The sequence below is a fragment of the Cavia porcellus genome, unplaced genomic scaffold (genome assembly GCF_034190915.1).
Source record: "Cavia porcellus strain 051 isolate PalLab524CR breed Dunkin Hartley unplaced genomic scaffold, mCavPor4.1 scaffold_1, whole genome shotgun sequence".
In the NCBI taxonomy this organism is placed as follows: Eukaryota; Metazoa; Chordata; class Mammalia; order Rodentia; family Caviidae; genus Cavia; species Cavia porcellus.
Genome location: NW_026947484.1, coordinates 46,404,242 through 46,424,608, shown reverse-complemented (window position 1 = coordinate 46,424,608; position 20,367 = coordinate 46,404,242). Strand labels below are relative to the sequence as shown.

At 41.2% G+C, this 20,367-nt stretch overlaps 1 long non-coding RNA gene across 1 annotated transcript in view; it reads right to left on the bottom strand.

Moving 5' to 3' along the window:
* Nucleotides 1-3,612: 3,612 nt before the first annotated feature.
* Nucleotides 3,613-20,367, bottom strand: part of LOC134475778 (uncharacterized) — a 48,870-nt gene continuing 32,115 nt past the window's right edge. Inside the window, exon 3 of the long non-coding RNA XR_010047016.1 lies at nucleotides 3,613-6,761. This is a non-coding gene — a long non-coding RNA (uncharacterized LOC134475778). The remainder of the gene's footprint in view (nucleotides 6,762-20,367) is intronic.

Sequence of the window (20,367 nt, the reverse complement as noted above, 5' to 3'; positions counted from 1 at the left end):
CATATTCCTATAAACACATGAAATGAAATAAACATATAAGACCATTGTACAAAGAGTTCTACCATGGTTCCTGTGTTGTCTCTTGTATCTCCAATAGAATTGGCTATATCATCAGACATAGTATAATTGAATATATCAGTACATAACAGAATTAATAAAAACACAACTTTCTATATAATATAGAACTTCAAAGCCCAGCAGTTATCAAACCAGAATGTGTATCGTAGAGTCTTGTCATCTTCAGTGTAGCTGTCTATACTCTCAGACTTCATACTATCAATCCTATCGGTTTTGAAAAAAATCTTCTCTGCCTCATTTCTGTTATGCTCTTGTTTGCCATCAGTTGTTTGCTTATCTTCTTCATTCTGTTTACTGCTCCATTCATTGAGGCCTCTCTGCCACTGTTTCTGGAATCCTAGTACTTTTCTATGTCTCTAGAATGCCCTGCAGTATTCTCTGTAGACTTGAATTGGTGGTTACGAATTTCCCAAGTTCCTCTTTGTCTTGGAAGCATCTTGTTTCTCCATTAATGTCTAGAGACAATTTAGCAGGGTATATCAATCTGCGCTGGAGGTTATTTTCTTTCAGGGCTTGGAATAGTCACTCTAGGATCTTCTTAACTTGATGGTTTGTGTCAAGAAGTCTGCTGTTATTCTGCTTGGCCTTCCTCTATAGGTTATCAGTTTCTTGTCTCTAACAGCTTTTAATATTCTGTTCTTATATTGAGTTTCTGGGATCTTGATTATTATATGCCTGGGTGTAGCTCTGTTTTAGTTGTAGGTGGCTAGAGTTCTGTATGCCTCATATATCAGAATGTCATTTCCTTTTCCTATGTTTGGGCAGTTTTCCTTAATTATTTCTGTGAATAATCTTTGTAATTCCTTTGCTTGTACCCCTGCTTCTTCATTCTCAAGTTATAGATCCTTTTGTCATCTTCTAGCCTTTGTATTGTTGCTGCTTGTTTCCTTGTTATTTTAAAAAGTTTTCCCTTTCTTACTCCCACATTGCAAAACTGTCCTCCAGTTTGGATAATCTATCCTTAGTTTCTTTCAAGCTGATTTGCCATCTTTCCACAGATATTTTAATTTCCTGGTGATCTCTTTGAATCTGCTTCATGTATTCTATACTTTTTTTATATTCTTCATCAAATGCTTCTCTCCTTTGTTTGAGTTCCTCCCTTCTTCCACCTGTGTCTGCTTGAGGGGTGCTTAGTATCTCTTTAATTTTCTTATATCTTACTTTATTTGGCTACATATTTCACTTTTGAACTCGTCTATGAGGTCTCAAATATATCTCTTTATGTCTACTGGCGATGTGTCTGATATTGCATGTTTGCTGTTCTCATTCTGCTTTGTATTTACCTGTCCTGGGTCAATGTTTTCAGGGTTGGGACCTGGGGACTTTTTGTTGCTTCCTCTCCCCATCTTTTTTGCTTCTTCCAGGGGGTGCTGTTTCTTTCTTTGTTGGTTACAATTGTTCTGAGGTGCACTGGCTAGATGACCCTTCCCACTGCAGTGTGCTAGTGAGTTGCAGACAGGGACAGCATGTGCTGGCCCCTCCCCTTTCGATCAGTCAAGTACTGTGGCCTGCACTGTATTACTTAGCATCACCTCCCCTCTGGATGGTGGCAGCTGGAGCACAGGGTCAGTGGGGGTGCCGGTGATGGTGGCAGCAGCGATGGACTTTGCGCTGCCGCCCCTCCGGGTCAGCAGCTATGGCAGGGTCAGGATAAGGGGCAGCCAGTGGGCACCCAGCCACTCCCAGGCCTGCGGCAACAGGTCTCGCCCACAGCCCGGAGGCACAGGAGGCAGCAGCATGGAGATCAGTCAAGTTGCTGTGACGTGCACTGCATTTCTTTGCACCACCTCCCCTCCAGGTCAGTCAAGCTGCTGTGGCCTGCACTGTCAGTCAAACTTCTGAGATTTCACTGGGTTAGTGTGTTTAGTGTGAGCCACCACTGTAGGGACTTGATTTCAGATAACCTATTGAGTCTCAGCCAGGTCAGATGACCAAGCTCACTCCACCAATCCCATTCCAGAAGGGAACGATTGACTTAAGTCGCTGCTGCCCCTTGTACTTGCCAGTCCTGCCCAGTCACAGAATGTTGTCCACCAGAGCCCCCATATTTATGGAATGGCTCCACTCCCATCACTCACCACAGGTCTATGTAGGCACCCTGCCAACTCAGCTCTCCCTTTGGCTTGCTGGCCCCCCAATTCAATGTGGAAGCAGTGGGACCTTGGACAGCTCCGCAAGTCTTAGCCGGATCTCCTCAAGCTGCGGAGGGGACCTTGGATGGTTGGCAAGTCACCTTAATTTTTTCTTGGGACAAGAGAATTCATCTCCCTCTGTTTGGAGCTCCCCACACTGTATATGTTGAATTCTAAGTTGACTATTTCAGAGAGCCTCTGTAGCCAGTTGTTATCTATCCCAATAGCTCCTTTTCAATATTCCACTCCTGACTGCAGGTGGCCAATATATGCTTACCTTGTAAATCTTTTATATATCTTATATTCATATATTTATGTTAGATTTGCTCTTCTAGTGAACCCTAACTGATAAAGCATCTCAGGTTATAAGTTTACTTTAAATAACAAAATAAGTCCACTTTAAATAACAACCCCTTAAGAGAATCTAATGGCTGACGGTCTGAAATAGAGCTGTGATGCTAGCACTGGGGAGCAGCTGCAAATACAGATTGACATTAGCAGGGAGGTTTTTGCTGCATAGAGATCATAATAAATCATTTACTTGGAGGCTCATTTTTTGTTGTTGTTTTGTTTTATTTTTTGGTACCAGGGATTGAATTTACAACCTAGCGCTTGCCAGGCAGGTGCTTACACAACTGAGCCAAACCCCTGGCCCCCAGATTCATATTAAAACCTAATCAGTGAGGAGCTGGGGATTTAGCTCAGTGGCATAAGCGCCTGCCTTGCAAGCAGGCAGTCATGAGTTGGATCCCCAGTACTGATAAACAGGAAAAAGACAAAAAAAAAAAAAACAAAAAAAAAAAAAAACTAATCAGTGAGTGGAAAAACAAGATTATGGAGTCAACTTGACATAAAAAACAACCCTCTGGAGGTCATTCTTTCTTTTTACCACCAGATACAACTGTCTATTGCAGAAAAATATGCTCAGAGCTTCCCCTGATTTTGCATTATGGTGATTATATAAATGTTTCATTGTATATCACAATGTAATAACAATAGAAATAAACTTCCCAATAAATTGTAATACAGTTAAATGATCCACAAATCATCTCCTATCCCAGTCTGTGGAAAAACTGTCCTCTAAGAAACGGACACTGATCCTATGTGCCAAAAAAGTTGGTAACCACTGATTTATAAAAACTGCAGTCTTGCAGAGCCAGCCTCTCAAGTTCAGCCTAGAGTCATAATTTGTTTGGGCCACATTATGGCTATTTACAGTAAGTCCCCACCTTATGATTATTTGGGTTGCAAACTTTCACAGGTGTACTGTATAAGACTCACTTTGTCAGATTAGGGTTAGAGTTAGGCTTACAAATGAATTTTATGAACAATTGTCCAAGAATGGAGACTTACTGTATACATCAGTCTTTGAGAATTAGAAAACCACATATAAAACTTCAAATTCTTTTTTTAAATTTTATTTAAGGAGAAAAAAGGAAAAAAAACAGAAAAAGGGTACAAGTTATACAGAATTTCAGAAAAAATAAACAGTAGGAAATCACTAGTTGATTACATATTGTCATCTTAGAAATAGTTGTTGAAGTTACAAAATTAAAGCATATAGAGGGGACTTTCAAACAGTGAGGCTACAAACAGTTTTGTTCAATGATCCAACAAAACTCAGTAATATGGTTATCTATCTTATACACTTAAATATATATGCAGTTATATCTTTTAGAGAACTTTCTTTTCCTTTCTTTTCTACAAGGACAATTACACATTTTGGGTTTTATTGCTTTGACAGTTCTTATTACACTTTTTTTTTGAAGAAAGTAAAACCAAATGTGACATACCAGGACAGACTCAGTCAAATCAAAAGGATGGACATAATACATAATGTAAAAACAAAATACAAGGTGATCAACAATGGTTACCATAATGCCTCTTGTTATCTTAAAAATAATTGCCTATACCATCAGTTATAATAAAATTGAACAAAACAGTAAGAAAAGACCAATAAAAGCAAAACATTGGAGAAATTACGGGACTTCAAAAGAAGATAATAGTCAACCAGAATGGGCGTCACAATGAATCTTATTGTCTTCATAGTTGTTGCCTCTACTTTCAAACTTGGTACTATCTAACATAACAGAATAGAAGAAAATCAGTCAAAACAAGATGGTGAGAGCAATGCAGAGTTTCAAATCAAGTTAATAGGAAATCAAGTGGGTTACTATAATATATCCTGCTATTGTTTATTTTTCCCTTAATTAAAAGGATAAAAATGAAAAAGTAGATAATAAAAAGGAGATTGAGATAAAAAAAAAGAGGGCATAACAACAAAACAGTGCAGGTCAAAACAAAGCCATTTAAGCAAAATAGTGCTTTACCACAAGATAATCTCGACATAATAGTAGTTACCATAATGTCTCTTCCCTTAAAATCTTTGGGTATAACTTCGTATACTGTAGCATCAAACATATCAAGACAATGTAAAACTGTTCAAGAGGATGACAGTATTCCAGGGTATTTAGAATCCACTAACAGAAAATGAACAATGGTTTCTGTATGATCTCCTTGTCTATAAAATTTTTTGTTTATATTATCACATATAATAAAATCCAATAAGATACAACACGTTAAAACTGATGGAGACAGAAGAACAAAAGCTTGATGGGACTTCAAAACAAGAGGATATTAAATCAGCACTACCTATTATGATGTCTTGTTTTCTCCAAAATAGCTGTTCCTACCATCCAACCTTCTCTGCCTCATTTCGGTTGAGCTCTTTTTCTCTCATTAGTTGTCAGTTTGTTCTCTTCATTTCGCTTTCTGCTCCATTCATTGTGGCCGCTCTGCCACTGTTCTTGGAATCTTGGTATTTTTCATTTTTAGAATATCTTGCAGTGATCTCTGTAGAGTTGAATTGGTGGTTGCAACTTCCTCTAGTTCCTCTTTATCCTGGAAGCACCTTGTTTTTCCATCAATTTCTAGGGACAGTTGTGCAGGATATATCAATCTTGGCTGGAGGTTATTATCTTTCAAAGCTTGAATTATTTCCCCCCATGCTCTCCGTGATTTGATGGTTTGTGCTGAGAAGTCTGCTGTAATTCTGATGGGTGTTCCCTTGTAAGTGATCTGTTTCTTGTCTCTGATGTCTTTTAATATTCTGTTCTTATATTGGATTTCTGGAATTTTGATTATTATATGCCTGGGTGTAGCTCTGTTTTGGTTGTAGGTGGCTGGGGTCCTGTATGCCTCATACATCTGAGTATCTTTACCTTTTGCTAAATTAGGGAAATTCTCCTGGATTATTTCTGTGAATAGCTTTTGTAGTTCATTTGTTTGAGTCCCTACTTCTTCTTTTATGTTCTTAATTCTTAAGTTATAGATCCTCTTATCATCTTCTAGTCTTTGTATTATTGCTGTTTGTTTTCTTGTTATTTTTAAGAAGTTTTTCATTTCATGCTCCCACCTTACAAATCTGTCCTCCAGTTCTAATAATCTATCCTTAGTTTCTTTCAAGCTGTTATGTCAGCTTTCAATAGAGTTTTTAGTTTCCTGGTAATCTCTGTGAACCTGCTTCACGTATTCTATGTTTTCTCTATTTTCTCCATCAAACAATTCTCCCCTTTTTTCTGTTCTTCCATTCCACCATCTGTTTTTTCTTGGGAGGTGCTTAGCATTACTCTAACTATTCTACTTATTTCTTGCTTTATTTCATTAAATACTTCATTTTTTAACTCATCTATGAGGCTCCGGAGATACTGCTTTATATCTATAGGTGCCATGTCTGATACTGCATGTTTTCTGTCTTCATTCTCTTTTGCATTTACCTTTCCTGGATCAGTGTTCTCAGGATTGGGTACTGAGGACCCTTTCTTGTTGTTCCCTTTTCCCATACTTTTTGTTCCTTCCATACAAGCATATGTAGGAGGCCCAGTTTTGGGTTTTTTTTTTTTCTCTTTGTCTGTTGCAGTTTGTTTGAATCCGCTGGCTAGGTGTTCCCACCCACTGCAGTGTACTAGAGAGGCACAGACCTGGGCAGCCTCTGCTGGGCCCGTCCCTGCAGGTCAACCTACTGAATGTTTCACTGCTAGGGTGCACCGCCAGATGCAGGAACCTGATTTGGGCTAGCCTACAGGATCTTAGTCCGCGGTGTCACCAGGCCAAGCACTCCCCACCACTCCTGCTTGAAAGGGGAATATGCGACTAAAGTCACACAGGGCCCTGTTCCGGCTAGTCTGCTCATTCCCAGAATGTCCTCTGTTGGAGCCTCCTAGTCTATGAAAGGGTCCCCATTTCTCTCACTCACCACAGGTCGATGCAGGGCTCCCTGCCAGTCCCGCTCTCAATGCCGTTTGGTTCGCCAATTCCAGCTCTCAGAGCTTTTACGCATCTCTCTCCCTGCCGTGGGGATTGGGACGCAGTATTGGCAGCAGGAAATTCAAATCGTGGCTTCCAATGGTGCAGGATCCAGCTTCCTCACTGAGATTTTATCTGCTCCTGTTATAGCATCAGGATTGCATTTCCAGTTGGTTTCTCTCAGCTTACTTCATTCCTGGGTCATCAGGGTACATCTCCCCTCAAGTAGGACTCCTCACATGGCTCCTGCAAAAATCCAAATTCTAAATCTTTCCAGAAGTCTAAATAGCTAGAAACTTGGTCTCAGGAGGAAAGGTATCTTTTCCCATCTGTACTGGACACATCATTGCTAACTTCTCCGCTGGATTCAGGAGGAGGGTGACGTTCCTCATGTCTCCTCTGTTCAGAGAGTTATTTGGGAGACTTGTTTGGTTAGGCCTAGTTTGGGGGAGCTCCCATGCGAAACAGGTAGTTACTTGCTTTTCCTTAAAGCATGAAGAAATTGTCAGGGGCCAACTTGGTGGCCCCAGAATGTTCATGATGAGCAATAAATTCCACCTGGGCACAGAATCCTTCCCTTGCTTTCTGTCTAGATTTCTATCTAATATCCAAATCATTGTACCACAGTTCCAAGCCCAATTTTTGAAACTCAAAGATGTTTACCTCAAATTTCCTTTTATACCCTTTCCTTTAAGAGCCATAAGAAAAGATGGTGGCATCATTTCCATACTTAAAATCACTTTCATCCTGGCCATCTCCTTTAATTCATACCTCTGTGATGACAATAAATCACAGGGCCTTGGTGTGATTATTTCAATTTGGTAAGTATATTGAATTTTTTTCTAGAGGTATGATTGTTCTCCCAAAAACCAGACAATAATCACATGTGCAAAGTACCTTGAAAGCTCTTTACACCTTAAACTGTTTACAGCTTTGTGAATTTTAATAGTTCAGAAGTTTATTTTTCATCATAGGTTCAGTTGGAAATCACTGCCATCAGGAAGAGCTGAAATCCCCAGCTGACATAAGGCAGATTTCTAAGCAGAGGAAATCAGATGGAACCTGCTGGGGTTGCCATCTGCTACTCTCTGCTGACTTGAGATTGGGGAGCCCCGTGGGACCTGGGGGGCCATCCAGCTGTGAGTTTGTGTCTTACTTGGATTGAAATCAGTCCATATTCTCGGCTTCTGAGTTTGGACAGTCTCCCTATAATGTTTGGCTTTATCAGATGCCACTACTGCATGCTTTTTGATATATGCCTATTAGTAATAATAAAGCTACTACAATGATTTCATCAGGAGAATTTGATGAAACTTTTTAGGATCACTCCAACACTCCCCAATATGCTTGGTGCAGGAATGCAGATCTGTTTCAGATGTTCTCTTGAATAGCAGGCAGCTATTTCTTTGTGGCTTTGGAACTGTTCTATGTAGCTGCACTGACAGACAGGAGAAGACACAAATTAGGCTGATAATCACATAAGCTGTGAGGGGCAACCCTACTGTGTGCTGAGATTCCTTTCTCTTTGGTGGAGTCTCAAAATCAAGAGCTGGCATCACAGGTTGTTTTGCAGAACTGCCCAGAAGTCTCACTTTCCTGTCTCTGACCAAGAACCTCCCCCTGAAGACTGGGTCCCTGCCAGATGCTGAATGCCACAGCGAGAGACTCACCCTTCCCACACTCCACCCTTGCCAAAGCATACCAGGAAACCCCCTCTGAAGTCATGCGTGTGTTTTCTGGGTTGTGGCCCTGCCTGTGCATGATTGTGGCCATCAGCACCTGGGCCCAGCATCTGAGGGGCCTCTGCTTTGGAAAAAGAACAGCAATGGATTTGTGTTTGGGCTCAAAGAGGTGGGCTGCTGCATTAACAGCAGCACTGGGAATTTCTATAGGCATCGTTTGCCCATCCTTATCCCACTCACCCGGTGCAGGGATGAGATAGATACCACTACTGGTCTGAACAAGCTTTCTGACACATACCAAATTCCTTTTTCTTGATGGTAACCTTCCTCCATGGGTTTCTAAGTAACAGAGGATATCAGGGTTATACCTACACCAAACTGGGTGAGGTAACCCAATCCAAAAGTAGCTTTTTCTCAACTTGTACTTTGGCACTCCAGCTCTTTGCCTGCCCTAATTTGCATTGCATAAGCAAGATGACATTTGAGAGTTTTATTTGAAAAAGAGGGTTGGCCATGGCTACTGAGCACACCTGCCACATGCTTCTGCTGAGCTAATTTACCCTTTAACAACAGAGAAGAGCAAGCCACCAGATGTTTACACCATATCTGTAAGCATTGAGTTACCATGGTCACTTCTTCCTTGCCACTGGATCCCAATTTACATTTCAGCCTGTTTCTACCTTGGGTTGCCCAGAAGATTGGTTTAACAACTGCCTGTCAAATATAGCATTCAATTTTTTTCATCAAACACTTATTGCTCACTGGCTATGTCCCAGATACTAAATCAAACTGAAAGAGAGGTAGCTTCTCAGCTCGGAGAGCTTACAAGCTTCTCAGCTCAGAGAGCTTAAAGATTCAACACACAGAATTAGACACATCCACAGCTGAGTGTGTATCCATGAACCAGATTTGGGGCAAAATACATCAACCAGAATAAAATCGGGAAATGCAAAGCAAATTTTGGAGATATTTTATAATGGGAAAAGACATATTGAAGATCAAATAAAGATGTCAACCATAATTGGAAATCTAGACAGACATCCTTGAGGGACTGAAAAAGAAGCAATATCCAAAAAGATGACAGTTGAGGGTTTTCCAAATATCAAGAATGCTTTAAAAATCCCAAATAGATGGAACAAAAGGATGTCTGCAAGTACGACCACCAAAGATGAAGACATCATTTTAAAATTACTCGATGAAGACACACATTAGTAGCCAAGGATAGCAATAGAGTGACATTAGATTCTCCATGAGAATATTAGAAGCTGGAAAAGACACAAGAATAATGTCTCCAAAGTAGCACAAAATTGCTAAGCTAACATTATATGCCTGCAAAGCAGTAATAAAGCAATTTAGGCCTTGATTAGTATTGTAACAGAGCAGTAAATAAGTGCTCTGAGAAAGCTAAGGAAGCAGCCATTCATTATGCATGGATAGTGGTGCTGAAAGTGATGAATGGAACAAGTGGAGAAAGGAACTCTTTGGATCCTGACAGTTGAGTGGGATGTAAGTAGCTGAGAAGAGGAGGGGCGGAGCTGCAGCTGGCTGCAAGATCCCTTCATTCAAATGGGGATCCTACTTCTAACACAGCCCCTAGGTGGTCCAGAGGGCTGTGAGCAGGATGCCAGCCCTCCTCAGTCTTCAGCTGAGTGAGATGAATCTGGTCCTCTGTGTCCTGTCACACTGTGAGGGGATGCTCTGGGCAGTTAAGCAAAGACCTGGGATGTGCACAGGAGCTTTCAGATAGCATCTGAATCCTCTGCAGCCAGTGAGGATGACTTCCTCCCAGTGTTCATAGGGCTGCTTGAAGATGCTTCTTTATGAGCATCGGTCAACCTGAGGAGTGAGCTCACTAGGAGCTTCAGGGCTGAGGAGGTCCTTCTAAGAATGCCATCTATGGGGTTTCCAAGGACAGCAGGGATCTAGGAGAATCCCTACCCAATGAGGTCAATTAGCTAGACCAGTCCTCCTCCCCATGTTTCACTGAATCCTTGATGCTGCTCCTGATGGCTCATGGGAACCCTGATTATTATGGTCGATTATTCTTCTGCACTTCATGTTATCAGAGTTGCAGGGAGTTAGAAGCTATAAAGTATTCCTTGCCAGTCCTCAATCTCTGGATTCACTTGTCCACTCAGATGAAGATAGAATTTTATCAAATATTGGAGAAGGCAAAACTCACTGAAATCAATCAGAACTTCCATACAGTCAATTAGAAATTTCCTGAACAATATTTAAGACCAAGGTACACTCTGCCAGGAACCCAAGGCTCGGGACCTTCTTCCCAAGACATCATCACCTCTTTCTCCCCTAAGCTGTTCTTCTCCCAGGTAAAGAGCCTCAATACTGTCATTAAGGGAACACTTCTTAATCATGTTCCTGTGGTCAGGAGTTGGCACAGGCGCTGCCAACCCCACATGCTACTATGCTGCACTGATAGCTTCTTCTCTAGAGCCTCACTACACTTCCTTGACCACACAAATGGTTTCTGAGTGTTGTCAGGATCCAGAGTCTGGGGTCCTAGAGGATACATGGTAGACAGACATTCACTAGGTTATTTCTGAAAGAATACATAAAGTGATAACCACACTGGGTGGCTCCTAAATTCACTTTTCTATATATGTGCTACAGACTCAGAAAAATATGAAATGCAGGACCCAGGAAAGACCCTAACTTCCACACATGCCAGTCTATAAGAGGGAAAGATCACCCTCCTCCATGGCCATTTGCTTCTTCATCTTCTCTTACCTGTCTTCAAGCCTGTCACTGCTTCTCCTCATTCTTAGGGTGAATTTCCCCAGTAATAGAAACAAGAACACCTCAGAGAAACCATCCTGGTCACTGTTAAGGTTTTCTTCTCTCTCATTGCCCCAGCTCAGAGCTCTGATGTCAAGGGGATCATGTTTTGCCTCCAGAAAATGTAAATTTCCTAAGAAAACTGGCTCTCTGCAACTCCTAGAACAGTGCCCACAACCCAGGTCTGGAAGACAGAGTGCAGGTTAGAAATGGGCTTTGGAACCAGTCACCGAAGCTTGAATCTTAACTCTGTCACTTCTCAGCTCTGCGACAGAGGGCAAGTCCCGAGCCCTGGGATGCTTTTGCCCACTCCAGTCCAAAGTAGAGATAGGGATGACACCTACCACCGCAGCTGCAGTAAAGATCAAATGATATAATGCACATAAAATACCTGCTACGATGTAAATGCATGAATTGTTACCTATTGACATAAAAATTATTTAATACATATTTCTTGACCCAATTGTGGATAAATGAAAAAAATCAAAGCACTGGACAATCTTGCATGTACCTAATTTTTCATATCAATTAATATTATTTGGAAAAGACTATTTTGTCACCTTTTCTCTATTATATTTGATACTACAAGGTGTCTCTATTAGAATTTTAGCATTTGTAGCCTGTTATCCCAGAATTCTGGGAGACTGAGGAAGGAGGATCGTAAGTCTGAGCCAGGCCAGGGCAACTTAATGATTTTAGCAAGACTCTATTTCAAACAGAAAAAACAAAAAAGGCAGCTCAGTGTGAAAGCATTGGGTTCACTCACCAGTGCAGAAAAACAAAACAAAACCCAAGATTTTAATATATATATTTAAAAAAAAAAAAAACCTTCTATATGAATGCCCCTTTTAGGTCTGAGTTTCCTCAACTGCAGAGCCATATGGCTTAGCTAGTTGATCTTTAATTCTCCTTCTAGTTCTAAAACTGCATGATTTTATACTCAGAGATTCAGTTATTTGTAAAAATTCTCACTTCTATTTCAGCAGTTTCAGAAGCTTTTCTTCTCCTCTCCTCATGGACCAAGAACCCATAGGGGACTCATTTTGAGGTCACAAAAGAAGAGCTTAGACCCTCCCACAGCCAGCCTCAACCAGTGGCTTTGACAACAACAAAACAGGCAAAGAACCGTCCTCAGACCTAGGGAGCTGGCACATGACTCCCAGGGGCCTGGGGTCTCTGCAGGGTCCAGCTGACAGTGCCCCCATAGACCAAGACAGAGCACAGAGGCACTCTGAGGCTGGCATCTCTCGGAGGAAGCCTAGCTTCTCACCACCACATGCAATAGTCCAGCTTTCCTCAGCAGGGAGCAAAACACAGACACCCCCAGAGCCATGGCTGGCCCACTGGATGGATGCAGACTTCACTTCCTGATCCATTAAGAAAATAGAAATTTTAATAGTGGACCACAGTGTCATGAAACATGTCAATGATATTTGTGTTATCTCTGAGCACTCCAAACCCCAGCAACTGCTCAGGGGCTGTCTGCTAAAACCACTGAGGAAACTGTATCGGGAATCTGAAGAATAAGACTGTAAGAGAGGCCAGACACACAGCAGGGGAGGGAGCTAGCTGTTCTGTTCACACCTGTGCTGTCACCACTTGAGGCACTTTGCACTATGAGACAAAGCCTAGTCATGAGTATAAACGCCCTCGCTCTCTGCCATTTTCCATCAGCCCCGCAAGTACGAGATGGCGTTTTACTAAATGAATAACTGTCCATGCTGCTAACAACTGCATTGACACAGATGGCTCAGGAGAAACAGAATGGAAGAAGGACCCCAGACTCCTATCATAGCAGCCCCATACAAAGGACTCCTGGTGTGTCCCTGAGCCAGGGAACATCCTCACTTTCCACTCTCAAGAGGCGAATCTCAGGCACTAACTCAGGGTCTACGGGCCACACTGTCATCATGAGGCCTCTTGCCAGAGGGCCAGCACTCAAGAGGAAAGGAAATATATCCTATTTGCTAAAAACTCTCAATTTGAAGGGGATGGCTTTTCCTTCCCACACCTATCCCAATCATGTGCACAAAATTTTCTCCTGTAAAAACTCAATCATTTTGCCACAATCTTCTGTTAGGGGAGATAAGCCTCTCTGGCATTCCTTGAGGATGCTAAAGAAAAACTTCTCTGTTAATTTTTAAAGGGTGGACAGCTTTGGAAGGGCTCCGGGAAAGAGATCTCTCCATGGTTGCTTTGGAAGATGGGGACAGAGGCTATACCCGAGATAGGCCCTTGAAGGAAAACCAACGCCCAGTCTGTAAGTCATTTGAACTTCAGCCTGGCCCCACCCAGAAGGACCACGCATCCAGTGCCAGCTGGATTCACGAAACACAGGGCTTCTGTTCATCCATATTTGGATGCAAGAATCTGTGTGGTGTTTGGCAGCTACAAACCTTGCCATATGCTGAGAGAGAAAGAGAGAGAGAAACAGAGAAAGAACGAGGGTTGAATTACACACTGCCTAATCTTTTGGTGAATCACAGCTGATTCACATCCATCTTGCCACTCAGAAAATATAAATAGAAAGATCTGGGTGCAGAAATAAGAGATCTCTATGTCTTAGCCTTTGTCAAATTCTTGCTGTGTTCCTTGGTAGGCTTGCCTATGGTGAGGCAGAATCTGAGGGTGAAGCCTTTGAATATTTTAGCCGCATTAGATTGGGAAGCTTGACTGAAAGATAGAGAACAAACCTGTTCTGCTTCATAGAACTAGGCGTGCGCCCTGGGGGAAGGGAAAGAGCCTTGGGAAGACAACAGGCATCGGACTGAATTCCTGTACGGATATCCATTTGGAGACACCATGACCTCAGTAAACTCAGGAAGCCAGCAGTAGTGATTCCTCCCAGCAGGAATCCAGTCCAGAAAGCATCAGCATATGGCCAGATGCTGGTGGACTCACCTATTTTGCACTCCAGAGCTCCATGACAATATGTGCACTGCTTTTGTTGGTTTTTCTCGCTGTTCTGAGGTGGAGCATAAAGTTTCAACATAATTTATACCAAAATGGTTATGCTACAAAGATCTGGTGTCTTGTTCCCCTTGAAGAAGTCTGAGCCCCTGAAAAGGCCAGCAACATCCAGCAACAAGCAGGGGGGAAGTTTGGTGACCTGGAAGAGTCAACTTGTCAAATGTATCCACAAATATTTCCCCAGTAATCTCTAGAAGAAGGTACACTTAAAGGCCATTGTTTATATTCCGAGGAACATCTACTACTTGGTGAGGAGGGAGGGCATAAGAGTTAAACCCTTAACAATTAGAAGGGAGTAAAACTAAAGACAAACAAAGGCTGAGGCTTTCTAGGAGTCTGCTGAAGAGAAACCTGAGCTAGAAGGACTCACAAGACCATTTGGCTTTTTGTGTGTGAGTCGCAAGGTTAGCCTTTCCTCTGGGGGCCTGATTTAATTAACACCATGATGAGCAATTATTGAGATTATTATTTCTCAAGGTTCAGAACTGAAAACCCTTGACAGAGCTTTGAAAAGAGAGGGAGATAGGACTGTGTGTGTGTGTGTGTCTCTGTGTGTGTGTCCGTCTGTCTGTCTCCACATGCATGTGTGTATAAAAGATAAAATATGAAAGGAATGAAAAAAGAAAGGAAACAAGGGAGGGAGGAGCAGAAAGGAGAGAAGAGGAGTGGGTAGTGGGGGAAACAGCAGGAAAAGCAGGGGAGAAGATAAAAGAACCCCAACCTACACCGGCACTCTAGGCTCACTAAAAGCCACTGGCACTTTCTCCTAATATCAGAATGTTAAGCCACTATCACCACCAAACGGTCTAAATATGTTTAGATGCACAACATTCAATGCAATTCACAAAGTAAATGAAAGCAGGCACTACACTGAGACCTGCAGCACCTGGTGGGCTGTCTGATGGTAGCACACACACAGAATCAAGAAAGACAGGCCAGCCTCAGGGCAGAGCCTTGGGAGCCTCGACTTCCCAGGTGCTCGGCTAGGGAGGAGGGCTTGTGTTTGTATTCATCTGTGTAGCTAGAGATGGAAAAGATTAATTAGGTCATTAAGTAGCATATAATTATCAAGTGCATTTAATGTTACTGTATGTTTATGGCAATTTTCAAGGCAATTTTAAATCATTATCTTATGCTACTCCCACATGAGTTTTTGAAAATATGTTTTTCTGAAATTCAATAGTTTGGAGAAGAGCTCTAAGCATGTTCTTCAGCTTCCCAGCATCAGTGTAAGGGGAAGGTCATGCTTTCACACCTCTAGAAGCATTGGCTGATCTTTGGACATTCTCTTCCTGTCTTTTTCTCACATTACTGTGACACAGGAAGTAATGACAGCTCTAGGTAAAGATCACAGAATGGACGTATTTTGGTTTAACTTCCCTCCCTAAAGCCAAATAAAATCCATGAAAATGAAAAACAGGAAAACAAACAAGACATGTCCACAGTGCTAACCCTCAGTCCCCACAGGACGAATGCCAGGGTGAGTAAAATTGGGACCTAACCCAGAAAAGATAGACGGTCAGACACAAAGCTCTGTGGATCCTTGATAGGACACGGAGTTCTCCGAAGAGAGTGGCCCATTGCTAGTCCCATGCACAGGGCTCATCATCACCCTGGGTCCTGCTCCTGGAACAGCAGCAAGGCCTGCCAGGTACTGAGGATACAAATATATCAACCGGAGGCATTGGGGAGAGGGTTCCCAGGGCAAAAGAAGCAAGACTGGACACTGGGTTTACAGCAGTTGAGTCCAGCCTGATGGTGAGACTGGTTCTCACTGAAGATGGTCCCCCAGGGGATACTGGCAACACCTGAATGGCAATGAGTTGTCACAACTATGTGCACAATGAGTGGATAGAGACCAAAGAAACTCTAAATATCCAAATACACACACAGCCTCTAGAGCGAAGGACCGCACAGCTCAAATGTTAATAGGCCAAGGTTGAGAAAAATTTGACCTTGGTTTTTGCCATGCTTAAAATTTCTGGACCTTAGTTATTTCATTGGAAGAGTAGGATCAGTCAATATCTACTTTATCAAGTTACTGTTCTGGCTACATCAGAGGTAGATATAGTAGGAAGCAATGTTTTACACAGTGCTTGACAAGTTGAAAGGGATCAGTGATCATAATTCTATTCTTTTCTTCCTCTTTCCCACCTCACAAAAGTACAAGTCCATCTATTAGACTCATCCCTGACACCATTCTGCCTCAACAAAGCATCGTTAGCAAAAATCTTTGTTCTCTAGCATTTTCTGAGTGGGTACCTTCCCGGCAACTGTTCTTGGAGAAAGGTGCTGAAAACCTGTACAGAAAAGGATCAGGTCATAAGCAAGGAAAATCTGATTCAACTAACTGATCCAACACCTTACTCTGATCTTTAGGATAATGATCTGCATCCACCTAACTAAACAGAAGTCAAACTCTGGCCATTTTGACGTGGAAGGACCAACATTTTTATTTTGAGTATTTTCTAAAACTCTTCCTCAACAGAATTATATACATCTCGGTATTTTTAACAGCTCACATTTAATAAGTCAAATCATCTCTTCATGACTCAAAATTACTAGCATCAATTATCTTATGAGGTGCCTTACAAGAATAGCTTTCAAATCTTCTGAAGGTTGTTGGATCTTAATCTGCGCCTTAAGTAGCCCCAAAGCACTATGCTTCTTGATCTTTTGTTTACATTAATTAAGAGGGGGGTTTCCCCCTGTTTCACTCCTGATTAGAACATTTCTAAATTTCTCCTCAGAGATTCAGGTCATGTCAAGCATGGGTTCATAATTTTAGGGGGCTAAGGCTTACTTAACTGGTAGGGTGTGAGGAAGAGATGCTCTTTAAGAAAGATCACAAAATTAGGTAGCAAATTGGGGAGTGGGAGTATTCCTGGAAGACAGTTCCACTCAGGTTCAAGGAGCAATGATTTCATAATACAAAACATGACTCCAAAACATATACTAATAAACCTTAAACAGCTTCCACTTAAGTAAAGCTCAAAAATGCCTGCAGCTTCACCTCTGCCATCAGACATGAGATGGCACATGCTGGAGGGCAAATCACAGTGGCACCAGGCCATCGGAGCCATGGTGATTAAAATACCTTACCTTTTCGGTTTTGTGCAATCTCATGGGGCCTGGTAGACACACTGCTGGGCTCACCTGCTGTGAACCTGCTCTGTCGTGCTCTGATGCAGTCCATTCTCTTATTTATTATGAGCTAGAGAACCAGAGCCATCCTTGACCGAGCTTTGAAGGGAGACAGGAAGGGTGAGCCCAGAATGGCACAGGAGGGCACCTCTCCTCGGAGTCAAGCATAGAGATTCACCTGCACTGAATCTGAGTCAGGTGCATGAAATGTCTCAAGTATCTCTTAGTTTAAGCTGCGTTTCATCAGGTGAGGAAAACCGTGCTGATCCCCTGGGGTTATTTTTAAAAAGAGAATTCTCTTAGTGAAAGTAGTTTTGGGTAGAGGTTTTATTAAAGTAAACGTGGCTATATGTGGTTGGTACATTTTTCTGGTTGTAAAAGCTCTACATTTGGCCTGAAGAATTCTAATATAAGACAAATGCTTATTTGTATCTTCCTTTGTACTAGATGTATCTTTCTTTATGAATGTTTATTTATAGCTTCTCTTGACTAGATCTTAACATTTTTTAAATCAAAATAATATAGACAGAAATAAGGGCTGTAAATACGGGTCAGAGATTCCTGATATCCTTCATCTAGAGTCCCAGACAATAACTTACATAATCATAGTACAATTATGAAACCAAGAAATGAACATTGATATAATACCACCCACTCAAATTTTACCAGTTTTCCTGAAAATGTCTTTTCCTCTGGTCCAGGATTTAATCCAGAATTTTACATAAAATGTAGTTGTGATATCTCTTAAACTTCCTCTAACTTGTGACAACTCCTGTGTGTTTCTTGTCTGCCATGCCTTGTCACTTTTGAAGCTAGTTATTTTGTAAAATGTCCCTCAGTTTTGGTTTTTGTGATGATTTCTCATAATAATATTTTTCCTGCAGGAGCACCTTACCGATTACGTTGTAAACAGTGCCCCACATCAGTGGGTACAAAACATCCTCTTGTTATTATTGGTTAAAGGAGTGTCTGCTGGACTTTCCCACCAGAAACATTACTTTTTCTTTATAATTTTTTGTTGTTGTTGTTTTGTTTTGCTTTGTTTTTGGGTTGCTGATACTATGAATCCAACTCAGGACCTTGTGCTTGTCAGGCAGGTGCTGTGCCACTGAGCTATATCCCTGGCCCTGTGTTGTTTTTTGAGACAAAGTTCACTATATAGTTCAGAATGACCTTGAAGTCTCTATCTAGCCTAGGCTGGTCTTGAACTCATGATGATCTTTCTGCCTCCCAAGTATTGGGACTACATGCATGTGCCACCATGCCCCGCTCCCTTTATAATTTTTAAAAGAGAAAATTTGAGACTGTGCAAATTGTCCTTTGCCTTACAGTTTTGTGTATTATATGCCTAATGACTGTTCTTACCTGAAGATACTGCTGCTTGATGAAGAAAAATTTTTATTTACATAACTTATTCTACATTTATTCATTGAAATTCTGTTGCGTTGTCTTTTCTCTCTCACATAATTATCCTTTAATTATTTTTATCAATTTGAACTTATGTTTATTTTATTCAATGGAACATAATCTATCATTACCATTTTTGTTATTGCTTAAACTGCCCAACTTTCACCACATGTTTCCATCAGTTTTTAAGTGTTTCCTGCCTTTTTGGTATTGCAGGATGCTCCAGACTAATCTTACATTTTCTATGACTCAATTCTGTAGCCAATCAATTCTATAGAGAAGCCTGTTTCTTTTTACTAGAGAATAATACCTAAGATATAGGTGTAGTTGTCTCATTACTGTTGAAACGTCATGTATAGGAAAAAGTACGTATTATGGGATTCATTCTAACTTCCTCCCTCTTCCATATCTGTAACTTCTACTTCAGAAATGTGGCTCTCATTGTTCCCTATGTTTTTAATTATTTCTTTGGTCAATTTTAGCAAACACATAAAGTAATTTTTGACTTGCTAAACTACAGCTTTGTGTAAAAACACTTTTACAAACTAGGTTAAAATATGTGCACACAGGTCTTTTTGCAATATTTTGTACTATGGTAGTAAATAGTCAAAATACAGTTTTTCAGAGTCACTTAGCTCCTGTCATCCTGTTGTGTCCTAGACTGGCTTCTCCCAGCACCTTTTTTGCGTTAATTAATTACTGCCAAGATTGGGATTCTGTGGTACCTCAGTTCACAAATTGAATTCTTTCCATGATTCTGGTCAAAATCCCAACTGGATGAGAACTGAATCAAATTCAGTGGTTGGGGTCAATGATGACCTTACAGGGAAATTTGATTTTGTTCTCATCAATTTGGTTGAAGGCTAGAATCATAGAATGAATTAAGTTCATTAACCAAGGTACCACTGAACTCCCACACTTGTCAGACTTACATTGTAAGGCATATTCAGAGAATGCTACTTACACTCTATCTGTGCTACTCTGTCCTCACTTCCACCTGTTATTTTCTACACCTTGAAGGTAAATAATCTCATTCATTTCTGTCTTATTTGTTGCATATTATTTATGCATAAAAGAAAACAGATATGTATATGCCTTTAACATTCCATGTTTTATTACATGTAGCATGCTATAAATATTTGCCTTTTCCTTTTTTATACTTAACTATATGTTTTAGAAAATCACTACCAGTTATTTCAGATACATTCTTCATTCTATTATCATGCCGTTTTGTTGTTGTTTCTAAATACATTGTGTTCCACGTGTGGATGAACCAGAGTTAATTCAGTTATTCTTCTGTGCACAGAAATTTAGAACCAGTGCAATTATAATGATGCTTCAGTGAACATCCTTGTGCATGTGTGCTTTTCCACATCAGGAAGGATATCTTAAACTGGATTTCTAAAATAGGATTGCTGGGTCAAATGATAAAGTGCATGTGGAGAATCACAAGGCATTGACAAATTTCACTATAGAAAGATTGTGCTAGTTGATTTCTTACCAGCCTTATATGTAAATGTCTATTTCACGTGAAACTTCAACAAAAGAATATGCTATAATTGTTAAACTTATTCAAGAGGGGCTCCTGTTCATGCCATTGACCAGGAGCTGCTGCAATTGGCAGGAAGGAGTCCTAGACAGAGCCTTCAGTGATGGGACTCAGGGACTGGAGAACAGCGGGAAAGCCAGAGACACAGCAGGGCCCAGTTTAGAGCTCACCTGATGGCCAGGCAGGACTATTGTGCAGAAAAGTCTGAAGCAATAGTAATGGTAAGTTAGGTGAACCAGTTTTGTGCTTGGGGACAAAGATATGCAGAATAGAAGTGGGCAGGTAATGACACCCTCTTTTCATT